Below are 13,132 nucleotides of genomic sequence, written 5' to 3'. Positions count from 1 at the left end.
CCACGAACACACTTTTAAAGGAAAATCTAACGCCACCTCTGGGCAAAATTTAATGATCCAATATGCAAAACAAATCAGAATATACGTCACTCTACTCAAATGACCACTAAAACAAAATAAATCAAAATAAAATTACCTGAATTATAGTTTAACCTTCTGAATAAAAATAATTAAATCAAAATTGTGTAAATTACCAATCAGGTCCAAAAATTTTTCAAACAAAATAGTAGAGACACCAAAAATACTTTCACCAAGTTTTACTAAACTAGTACACCTAGCTATCACGTGAAACGCATCCAATAACTGATCACCTTGGCAACGTATGCAAATATCTCTACAATAATTCTGCAAAAAATTAAGAGAGTTATATCTAATTTGCATTATCGTAAAGCTAATAAGAGAAATTGTTGTTATAAACTTTAAATACTTGTATCAAATATTGTAAGAGCTCACTTTAATACGCCGATTCAAGTCCAAAATAAGGTTATCAAAATAATTTAATTTCAGTAAAGGATAACAGTTATAATTATTTAATAATACATCAAAATTAAAGCCATTATTAACACAAATATTCCTTAAACTTTTGGTCCACATAAAGTCCTTTTTATTTAAAATATAACATAAACACCTTTTACTCCAACATTTTTTATCCGATTCCATTGTTCTAAAAATCCAATTAAAACACTTATTTAATACTATAAAAGAAAAAGGTAATAGCGAACACTCCATAAAAATTAAATATCTTGGGGTACACCGAGAAAAACCAAATAACTTTTTAATAAAAATAGCCAAAACCGGATCTAAATCATCAGATTGATATCCCCATACCTCAGAAGCATATAACAAAGACGAAATAACAATTGAATTAAAAATCCTTAAACAATCACTCAAATTACGTAATTTAGCCAATCTACACATCTGGGTAACTCTTGCCAGTTTTAATAAAAGCATTCCTTTTAGAAATCTGAATGTGGGATTTATATTTTCCATTATACTTACATATAACACCCAGATATTTATATTGCAAAACTACTTGTATTACATCCTTTCTAAGCCACCATTTATCAAACTTAGCAGGTTTACCTCCCTTATGGAAAACAACAATTTTAGATTTTATAAGATTCAAACTCATATTATTTTTTAATAAATATTTATCCAAAATATTAACAAATCCTTGTAAACCTCTAACGGAGTCGGCAATCAAAACTATATCATCTGCATATGCCAATATTTTAACACTAGTGCCATTCACATTGATACCTTCATATCAGAATTGTTTATCCATTTGATTAAATCATTTAAATATAAACTAAACAAAAACAAAACAGGACTCAAAACACAACGCCTACAGTAATAAAACAAAGGCCTAAAACAAAGACGGCCCCATTTAATTCTAACATTAGACTCTTTATATAATTCTGTAAGCGAAGAAACAAATTTAAAACTCAAACCACATTTTAAGAGTTTTTTTTCCACATTAAGTTCCTATCTACAGTATCAAAAGCTGAAGACAAATCAACAAAGAATGCATATAGTCATACCCCGACTTACGCGATTTTCAAATCTCGTCGATTCGTCTTTTGTTTCAGCGCCATGCAACTCTTGATTATTCACTCCCCCTACACTATTGTTCAGCTTAATGTTCGGACGTGTCGCGCGGAATCGACGCGTAGCTACAATTTATTTTGTGTAATTTATTTCTGTTTGTTATAACTACGGAGACTCGAGAGACTCTATGTGGTGATTTCTTGTAACCGTGAACGAACCAAAAGGCGAGATAAGATTAACGAGAACATTTATTAGCTTACATACATCCGACTTGGATTTTACACAAAAGGCATCTGCAATCGTGAACAATTGACGAAAGAAGTATACATTTATCAGATAATAAACAAAGACTCATTTTGTAAACAATTTACCTTTTGTATATACAACTGACAAGATTACCTTTCAAATTATAAACAGACTCGATCCCAAGCGGTCTTTTGATCGTCGGACATACAAAAGAAATGAATAGATGGCGCCTAACTTAAGCGCGGTTTACAATAACGAATATGATTCATCTTAACACTCTACTATGTCATCCAAATGAAGTAGAACTGATTCTTCTGCATCAAACAAGAAAAGAAAAACTTTATCTTTGGAATGTAAAGTTAACATTATTAAAGACTTCGATACAAAAATGAAAATTTGTCAATTGGCAAAGAAGTTTGATCTACCGGAATTGTCGGTCAGAACAATTATAAAAGGTAAAGAAAAAATTCGCGAAGCTGCAAAAAAATGCTCAATCTTTAAATTCGAGCATCATTCGTAAACGTCACGATATTATCGCTGAGATGGAAACAATGTTAAAATTATGGTGTGATAATCAAGTTAATGTGAAAAATTGTATAATAAGATAATACATATATAACATATTATATAAGATTTTATTAAACTTTTTTTTCTAAATTATTGTTTTCTTTAGTCTCCGGTCCCAATTAAAAATAATTTGTATGTATTTATATGCAAAATTATACCCTGACTTACACGGTTATCGCTCGGTCCCACCTATTGCGTAAGTCCGGGGTATGACTGTACTTTATGGCTTTTTCTCATTAGTGTCTTAGTAATAAGAGTATGCAAAATAAAATCATCATTTATCGTAGAATATTTTTCTCGAAAACCAGCCTGATTCTCAAATGAGATATCGTTTAAATTTAACCAATTTACCAACCTACGATACAATATACAACAAAAAATCTTTAAGACACAATTTAGCAGAGAAATTCCTCTATAATTACTGGAAATTGATTTAAAGCCATTTTTGTAAGGAAGTAAAGAACCATATAAAAAAATCAAAATGTGTAAACCACTCCACCAAAGAGATATTCACTCTACTAGTATTATTTCTAATTTTACACAAATTCTAAAACCATTTATTTTCTTTACAGAAAACACCCAAATACTGAACCATATACGAAAACTTTTTTCTTGGCTAAGCAAATTTTCTTAACCAAACCACAAAATAAAACAAATATTTTACAATGCAATTCCAATCCACTTTTCTTAAAAGCTTGCCAAGCTCTATTTCTATTTCCGATCATNTTTACAGAAAATACCCAAATACTGAACCATATACGAAAACTTTTTTCTTGGCTAAGCAAATTTTCTTAACCAAACCACAAAATAAAACAAATATTTTACAATGCAATTCCAATCCACTTTTCTTAAAAGCTTGCCAAGCTCTATTTCTATTTCCGATCATTAAATGACAATCTAAATCAAACCAATTATTAATATTGATGTAATCCTTTGGTTTAAAATTCATATTATAGCAATTAGCTACCTCAACAATTAACTTATGTGTGATAAAGAAACATTTCCCAACAAATGTTTCTCAAAATCAGACAAATCTGTTCACAATTCAAAAAAATTCTTTCATAAAAACTGCCCTTATTGTTCACCTGAGGTTGTAATGGATTGTCCAAACATAATATCAAAGGAAAATGATCTGACAAACAACAATCATCAACAAAAAAGATTTAACACACCCCAAACACAAGGAGTTATATTAAGCCAAAATCAATAACCGAAGTACCCGAACTAGAAACAGATGTATATTCTCCAGCTTCATCACCTGACATTCTATCATTTAATAATATTAAATTTTTATCTACACAAATATTATTTCATTCATATTAATAGAACTTATTAAACTGGCTTTAAGGATACTGCAACTCAGTCACACAGATTAAAATTGTTTTATTTAAAACTCTATTTAAAATTTATTTTGTATTACTAGTACAATCTATATATTAACAGGACTTATTATACTGGAATTATGGATGCAGATATTTAGTCTTACAGTTCAAAAATAATGTTTTTTATTTAGTTCACCTGAACACATACACTTTAAACACGTGTTTCGGACTTGCTCGTCTCTCTTCAGCAGGCCTTCCAACGACACTTTCTATAATTAACAACAATCAACAATAAAAACATTTTCGGTACAATTATCACTAAAACTAGTTAAGAACACAGATATTTCCCGACAATAAATATTTAAAAATTCTTACAATTTCTTCACTATCCTTCCACCTACACTTACTATCCACAGCAACCATACGATTTGACACATTCNTAAAATCTAAGTGACTCGTACAACATGGAATTCATATAAAACGGAATTATCAACAGTTTTATAGGATGGGTCAACTGTATTGAGTAAATGTGCTACAACGAGTATACAATGTGTTATACAGTGCTCCAAAGTTCAATGTGTAAGCGTTTCATCATGCTTCAAAGTGCAACATGCAACGTGTAAAGTGCTTTATGGTCCTTCAAAGCGCATTGTGTGGTGTGCTTTATTTACCTAAGAGCTCTAATTCGTACAATGTGCTCCAAAGCAGTGAAATTTACCTACTCCAACTGCGCTGGGGTTTCAATTCATCTGAGCTACAGATGAATTGCTATGTCTAGCTATGACTAGCTCAGCTATGTCTCCTTTGTGGTTAGATGATCTGCACAACAGCAGCATAATCGGCATACTTCAACCTTCGCTGGACATTTGGCTTATTGATGGCTCAACCTTGTTTCTTTTTGATGAATCTATCTTCAAACTATTTATAGACATGTGTAGTAACTTTCAAACCACTAACTTTTATAAGGACTATTCTAAATACTGATTTTACTTGGGTCCAAGTGATATTCACTAACACACAAAGTTCTGCTTAGAACTAAAGGACTTTAAAGTACACATCTGCAATGTACTCCAAAAGCTCTTCTGCACAGCTTTGAACTGCTGAGCATATTTTCTTTTGTTTATCTGAACATTATAATTCGTTTTGATAATTTTATTTATTCTAATATACGTCATATGCGTATTGAAAATATAACTTATTTACTCATATTGTTTATTACTATTTATTATTACTTGTGGAGTTTACTACGGACATAACACTCGTAAAAAAGGTTTTCGTGGATTGTTATTATTTATTATTATTGTATATGTATACAAATACTGGTTACTATATATATATATTTAAGAATATGTATAACTTCCTGGTAATGGTCTAGCAGGGCTGGGACATGTACCACGAACACACTTTTAAAGGAAAATCTAACGCCACCTCTGGGCAAAATTTAATGATCCAATATGCAAAACAAATCAGAATATACGTCACTCTACTCAAATGACCACTAAAACAAAATAAATCAAAATAAAATTACCTGAATTATAGTTTAACCTTCTGAATAAAAATAATTAAATCAAAATTGTGTAAATTACCAATCAGGTCCAAAAATTTTTCAAACAAAATAGTAGAGACACCAAAAATACTTTCACCAAGTTTTACTAAACTAGTACACCTAGCTATCACGTGAAACGCATCCAATAACTGATCACCTTGGCAACGTATGCAAATATCTCTACAATAATTCTGCAAAAAATTAAGAGAGTTATATCTAATTTGCATTATCGTAAAGCTAATAAGAGAAATTGTTGTTATAAACTTTAAATACTTGTATCAAATATTGTAAGAGCTCACTTTAATACGCCGATTCAAGTCCAAAATAAGGTTATCAAAATAATTTAATTTCAGTAAAGGATAACAGTTATAATTATTTAATAATACATCAAAATTAAAGCCATTATTAACACAAATATTCCTTAAACTTTTGGTCCACATAAAGTCCTTTTTATTTAAAATATAACATAAACACCTTTTACTCCAACATTTTTTATCCGATTCCATTGTTCTAAAAATCCAATTAAAACACTTATTTAATACTATAAAAGAAAAAGGTAATAGCGAACACTCCATAAAAATTAAATATCTTGGGGTACACCGAGAAAAACCAAATAACTTTTTAATAAAAATAGCCAAAACCGGATCTAAATCATCAGATTGATATCCCCATACCTCAGAAGCATATAACAAAGACGAAATAACAATTGAATTAAAAATCCTTAAACAATCACTCAAATTACGTAATTTAGCCAATCTACACATCTGGGTAACTCTTGCCAGTTTTAATAAAAGCATTCCTTTTAGAAATCTGAATGTGGGATTTATATTTTCCATTATACTTACATATAACACCCAGATATTTATATTGCAAAACTACTTGTATTACATCCTTTCTAAGCCACCATTTATCAAACTTAGCAGGTTTACCTCCCTTATGGAAAACAACAATTTTAGATTTTATAAGATTCAAACTCATATTATTTTTTAATAAATATTTATCCAAAATATTAACAAATCCTTGTAAACCTCTAACGGAGTCGGCAATCAAAACTATATCATCTGCATATGCCAATATTTTAACACTAGTGCCATTCACATTGATACCTTCATATCAGAATTGTTTATCCATTTGATTAAATCATTTAAATATAAACTAAACAAAAACAAAACAGGACTCAAAACACAACGCCTACAGTAATAAAACAAAGGCCTAAAACAAAGACGGCCCCATTTAATTCTAACATTAGACTCTTTATATAATTCTGTAAGCGAAGAAACAAATTTAAAACTCAAACCACATTTTAAGAGTTTTTTTTCCACATTAAGTTCCTATCTACAGTATCAAAAGCTGAAGACAAATCAACAAAGAATGCATATAGTCATACCCCGACTTACGCGATTTTCAAATCTCGTCGATTCGTCTTTTGTTTCAGCGCCATGCAACTCTTGATTATTCACTCCCCCTACACTATTGTTCAGCTTAATGTTCGGACGTGTCGCGCGGAATCGACGCGTAGCTACAATTTATTTTGTGTAATTTATTTCTGTTTGTTATAACTACGGAGACTCGAGAGACTCTATGTGGTGATTTCTTGTAACCGTGAACGAACCAAAAGGCGAGATAAGATTAACGAGAACATTTATTAGCTTACATACATCCGACTTGGATTTTACACAAAAGGCATCTGCAATCGTGAACAATTGACGAAAGAAGTATACATTTATCAGATAATAAACAAAGACTCATTTTGTAAACAATTTACCTTTTGTATATACAACTGACAAGATTACCTTTCAAATTATAAACAGACTCGATCCCAAGCGGTCTTTTGATCGTCGGACATACAAAAGAAATGAATAGATGGCGCCTAACTTAAGCGCGGTTTACAATAACGAATATGATTCATCTTAACACTCTACTATGTCATCCAAATGAAGTAGAACTGATTCTTCTGCATCAAACAAGAAAAGAAAAACTTTATCTTTGGAATGTAAAGTTAACATTATTAAAGACTTCGATACAAAAATGAAAATTTGTCAATTGGCAAAGAAGTTTGATCTACCGGAATTGTCGGTCAGAACAATTATAAAAGGTAAAGAAAAAATTCGCGAAGCTGCAAAAAAATGCTCAATCTTTAAATTCGAGCATCATTCGTAAACGTCACGATATTATCGCTGAGATGGAAACAATGTTAAAATTATGGTGTGATAATCAAGTTAATGTGAAAAATTGTATAATAAGATAATACATATATAACATATTATATAAGATTTTATTAAACTTTTTTTTCTAAATTATTGTTTTCTTTAGTCTCCGGTCCCAATTAAAAATAATTTGTATGTATTTATATGCAAAATTATACCCTGACTTACACGGTTATCGCTCGGTCCCACCTATTGCGTAAGTCCGGGGTATGACTGTACTTTATGGCTTTTTCTCATTAGTGTCTTAGTAATAAGAGTATGCAAAATAAAATCATCATCTATCGTAGAATATTTTTCTCGAAAACCAGCCTGATTCTCAAATGAGATATCGTTTAAATTTAACCAATTTACCAACCTACGATACAGTATACAACAAAAAATCTTTAAGACACAATTTAGCAGAGAAATTCCTCTATAATTACTGGAAATTGATTTAAAGCCATTTTTGTATACTGGGCATAAAATAGCACTTTACCAATCCCTTGGCACTGCCCCAGATCTCAAGATTCTATCAAAACTTTTAAGCAATATCGGGAAATGGAATTCATCCTCCAAAATTCCAAAGGGATACCATCAACCCCAGGCGCAGAGTCAACTCAAATTCCGTAACTTTACGGAATTTGAGTTGAGTTATGTTTTAAGTAATGTCTACATCCAAAATTTCATCAGACCAAGTTAAACACTCATTGAAAACTGGCAAATCTACAGTATAAGGAAGTAAAGAACCATATAAAAAAATCAAAATGTGTAAACCACTCCACCAAAGAGATTCACTCTACTAGTATTATTTCTAATTTTACACAAACTCCAAAACCATTTATTATTTTTACAGAAAATACCCAAATACTGAACCATATACGAAAACTTTTTTCTTGGCTAAGCAAATTTTCTTAACCAAACCACAAAATAAAACAAATATTTTACAATGCAATTCCAATCCACTTTTCTTAAAAGCTTGCCAAGCTCTATTTCTATTTCCGATCATTAAATGACAATCTAAATCAAACCAATTATTAATATTGATGTAATCCTTTGGTTTAAAATTCATATTATAGCAATTAGCTACCTCAACAATTAACTTATGTGTGATAAAGAAACATTTCCCAACAAATGTTTCTCAAAATCAGACAAATCTGTTCACAATTCAAAAAAATTCTTTCATAAAAACTGCCCTTATTGTTCACCTGAGGTTGTAATGGATTGTCCAAACATAATATCAAAGGAAAATGATCTGACAAACAACAATCATCAACAAAAAAGATTTAACACACCCCAAACACAAGGAGTTATATTAAGCCAAAATCAATAACCGAAGTACCCGAACTAGAAACAGATGTATATTCTCCAGCTTCATCACCTGACATTCTATCATTTAATAATATTAAATTTTTATCTACACAAATATTATTTCATTCATATTAATAGAACTTATTAAACTGGCTTTAAGGATACTGCAACTCAGTCACACAGATTAAAATTGTTTTATTTAAAACTCTATTTAAAATTTATTTTGTATTACTAGTACAATCTATATATTAACAGGACTTATTATACTGGAATTATGGATGCAGATATTTAGTCTTACAGTTCAAAAATAATGTTCTTTATTTAGTTCACCTGAACACATACACTTTAAACACGTGTTTCGGACTTGCTCGTCTCTCTTCAGCAGGCCTTCCAACGACACTTTCTATAATTAACAACAATCAACAATAAAAACATTTTCGGTACAATTATCACTAAAACTAGTTAAGAACACAGATATTTCCCGACAATAAATATTTAAAAATTCTTACAATTTCTTCACTATCCTTCCACCTACACTTACTATCCACAGCAACCATACGATTTGACACATTCCTAATTTTTTTGACAATTAAAATCAATTTAAAACAATAAATTTAATCATTATCTAAAATATTATATCAAATCACTCACTTCGTTTGGTTCGTTTGTATCTGCTTACTTTTGTTTCTAATACATTCTCATTTCCTTTTATAATGCTTAACCATGATTGGTGGATTTCTCTACCACTGTTGGTATTCATTTTATTATTTTGATTAATTATATTTAAATGCTCGTACAGTTGTCTTTTATAATTATTTTTTTCCTTTTTTCTAATTTTTACCGTATTTAGATCTATTGTACAACCTTCTGAATTACAATGGTCCGATACTGCCGAATTTGCATATTTTCCTTTAATTGCTCTGATATGTTCACTTAATCTTATTTTTAATTTTCTTTTAGTTTCTCCTATATATGTTTTTCTTGGATTACAATTACAATCAAATGAATATACTATTCCTTTTTCCTCTGTTATATCATATTTTTCTTCTTTTCTGTAACATAATTGTTTTTTAGTTGAATTTATTTTTTCCGGTATTAAGTTGATTCTATTTTTAATTACATTTTTAATTCTTTCAAATAGTTTTGGGACATATTTTAATTTAATAAATTTTTTCTCTTTATCTATTAATTTTGGTTGTTTGTCATTATCTAGTTTCTTAATCCATTTTTTTATTATACATTTTGGGTAGTCGTTTAGAATAAACATTTTAATTATTTCTTCTTCTTCTTGTTTTTGCATTTCTATTTCACTTGTTCTTTGCCTTATTTTAGTCACATACATTTTAAATATATTATATTTCATGCTGACCGGAATTACAGATTTATAGTTGATTATTTTGGGTATTTGTATTGGTTTGACATATTTCTTGTAAATTAATCTATTATTTTTTCTTTCTATGGTTATATCTAAATAATTTATACTATTCTTTTGTTCTTTTTCCAATTCAAATTTAATATTCTCTTTTATCTTATTGGTCTTATTTATAATTATATCTTCATTTGTTTTCGTTTTATCAAAAATTATTATGCAATCATCCACATACCTGCTGTAAAATTCAATACCTTCTATATTTTTGATCTTTTCATCTATTTGTATCATTGTTATTTCGGCCAATTTTGGACCTATACATGTACCCATAGGTATTCCTTCTGTTTGGGTGTAGAATTTCTTATCGTACTGAAAATAATTATTTTTCATTACCATTAGGCATAATTTAATTATCCAATCTGGTGTATTTATTTTTCTTAAAGAATTTTCTATATCTTCTATTGTTATGCTAGGATACATATTTACAACATCAAGTGATATCAACTTCATATTTTCATTAATTTTTATATTTTTTAATCTATTTAATGCAGAGAAATAACAGCTATTCGAGGTGTTGGGGGTTACCGACGTCGAGACAATGACGCCGGACTTTGACACCTTCGCTATTAGTAAGAGAATGGATGATATCGGATAAACCATCCAGGGCATACTTTTCTCGCAGCTCGAACTGGTCTCGAATTCCACCTGGAGACATTGAGAGACCGATAGGGAAGCGAGAAAAAAGAAGTCCGACCGATGGAAAAACGAATCGAAAATCAAAAACTTATAAAAACTTTGTTGTCCAAGGATAGGGAGGCGTTCCTAGTCTGCCAGTCACAACCTTCTCTCCGTGTCATCTCCAAGAGGTGTCCAGCTTACTGTTATTCTGTGCGCCACTTCTTTACTCATAACTCTAACTCGCCGTTGCCCCGGAGCTGCCCCATCAGGACGCAAGAAAGAGACTTCCGGGAACAACTCCACCGACGGGACGTCGAAATCTTGGACTTTATCAATTATGCACGCAAGCATAAACTTCGAAAAGTAAACGGTTTCTTTGCCAAGCATTTGTAATTTCTGCCTCCACTTTCGGCACCCACATACGCGAGGACCCTAGGACATCCTGACGAGGGAGTAAAATTCTCCCCCCCTCAAATCGGTGTACTTACACATACAACATAGTGGACAAGCGCTGGTCGTCACAGTTAGATCACCGGAGTCGTGACAAGCATGAACAGCTGCAACATCTTTATCCACTATCCAGAGACGTTTAGAAGCATGGTTACAGCGTTCTATTATATACACAAATTATATATTTTTATAGTTATTAAATAAATAAACAGTATTATACAATACATAACTGTATAATATCAATATTGGAAGGAAAATACTGTCGCGCCAGCTTCAGAGGAGACTAGCACCATGATGCGGAGAGTGGTGGAACAATAAAAGAACGATTCAAAAAAGAAAAGAAAAAGGAGAATTCGAAAAAAAGAACGTTGGAGATGTTTTTCTTTTAACGAGAGATATAAGGTTTTTGTTGTTAGTGTTATTAGCATATCTAAAAAGTGACAGTTCGGTAAACTGTATTCTGAATTTATATCCCGAGCCCCACTGCTCGTAACAATACAATAGAAGACATCGAGTTATCAATTTTATTGTTGAGATTTCAATAAAGAGTACAATAATTATAATAATAATAATCAATAATTTCAGTAGGATTCGTAAGCATTTGGTCTAATAAATTTTGATTTAAATTTTGAATTACCAGAAATAGATGATGAATATCTATAGTGAGGCAGTATCAGCCTTTTTATTATTCGTTTTAACGAATGCTCTTACGGGGCAAGGTTTTAGAATACGTCTGAAAAGAAAACCCATGAGTGAACCGAGTTTGTTATCTCTCAGTTCTCCCACCGACAAGGATATCACATATAATGAAAATTCGAAGGACACGTCGTCGCTACTTCAGCTCAAAAAGGACAACGGTATCTCAGGTCTTAGAAGCATTTTAGAAAGAAAAACTAAAAATTCGTATTTGAATTGGCTTACAAGACCATCAATTAAGAACAAGTTACGAGTGCAAACGGACGAAGATGCCGATAAATTTATACAAGAACGGGATGACAGTAAACAGAGAACTTTAAAATATTCAAGAACAATTCCGGTAGAAAAGAAAGCGTTCTCTTTTATTGAAAATTACCGAAAGTACGAAAATTCATATTTTAAACGAAAAAATGCAAACGAAAAGCTGGAGCAAAGAGAAAGAATGTATAAAAATGCGGACAAAATGAAAAAATTACACGGAGATGTTGGATTTGCAGGGAAGGGTGGGGTTGTAGGCTTAAATCGTCCAAACAGGATGTTTATCGGACCAATTAGACAGAAAGATTATTACAATAAAATGTTATTAAATAAAACTCGTTTGAAACAGAACGGAAAGTTTAAACCAAAAAACAAGAACGTAATGAAAAGATTTGGTCGTGCCGTTTCGTTAGCGGTGATTATTTTCACCATAGTATCATTGGTGAGTCTCATCGCTACTTCTCTGGTATATTTTTGCACTAAATTATATCGCAAAAGAATACGTAAGCAAAAAATAGATAAAAAGCCACAACTTCCCAAGTCTGTTTTTTTCGCTGACCCGAATTCGCTTACACAAGGACCAAGTGAAGAACCGAAATTCGAATCAAATGTTCTTGTTAATTCGAAAGAAGAATTGAATGTGAAGGAAACAATCCCATTATTACAAGATAAACCCAGAGAAAATGACATAGAAGAAACAACCCCATTACTAACACTGGAATCAAAACCCGAGCAGGATCAGTACGATTCATCTTCCTCGACTGAAACCGAAACAATTAAGATGATTAAGGTTACAAAAATATCCACAAACGAGGAAGGTTCCGATAATGAGGAAACGAAATATAGTATGGAATCATATACAAGTCGTTCGTCCGAAAAAAAGGAAAAACTCGAAAAAACTAAGAATTTCAAATTTCCTCGTGATCAAAATCTGATTGACTTAAATAAAAACGAAGAC

At 31.0% G+C, this 13,132-nt stretch overlaps 2 long non-coding RNA genes across 4 annotated transcripts; both read right to left on the bottom strand.

Moving 5' to 3' along the window:
* On the bottom strand, positions 1-564 carry LOC111613646. Of its 2 annotated transcripts, none has more exons than XR_002754791.1 (3): positions 454-564; positions 195-345; positions 1-106 (listed from the first exon to the last, which is right to left on the bottom strand). It is a non-coding gene; the product is annotated as an uncharacterized LOC111613646 (long non-coding RNA). The 2 variants fall into 2 exon arrangements; XR_002754792.1 differs by having other exon boundaries at positions 428-514.
* A 4,511-nt stretch (positions 565-5,075) lies between these two features.
* LOC111613647 lies at positions 5,076-5,639 on the bottom strand. 2 transcript variants are annotated; one of them, XR_002754793.1, is made up of 3 exons: positions 5,529-5,639; positions 5,270-5,420; positions 5,076-5,181 (listed from the first exon to the last, which is right to left on the bottom strand). It is a non-coding gene; the product is annotated as an uncharacterized LOC111613647 (long non-coding RNA). The 2 variants fall into 2 exon arrangements; XR_002754794.1 differs by having other exon boundaries at positions 5,503-5,589.
* Positions 5,640-13,132: the final 7,493 nt, after the last annotated feature.

This window comes from Centruroides sculpturatus, unplaced genomic scaffold, assembly GCF_000671375.1.
Source record: "Centruroides sculpturatus isolate CEXI.00-Female unplaced genomic scaffold, Cexi_2.0 scaffold1805, whole genome shotgun sequence".
In the NCBI taxonomy this organism is placed as follows: domain Eukaryota; kingdom Metazoa; phylum Arthropoda; class Arachnida; order Scorpiones; family Buthidae; genus Centruroides; species Centruroides sculpturatus.
The sequence above is the reverse complement of the archived record's forward strand: the minus strand, read 5'-3'. Positions and strand labels throughout refer to the sequence as shown.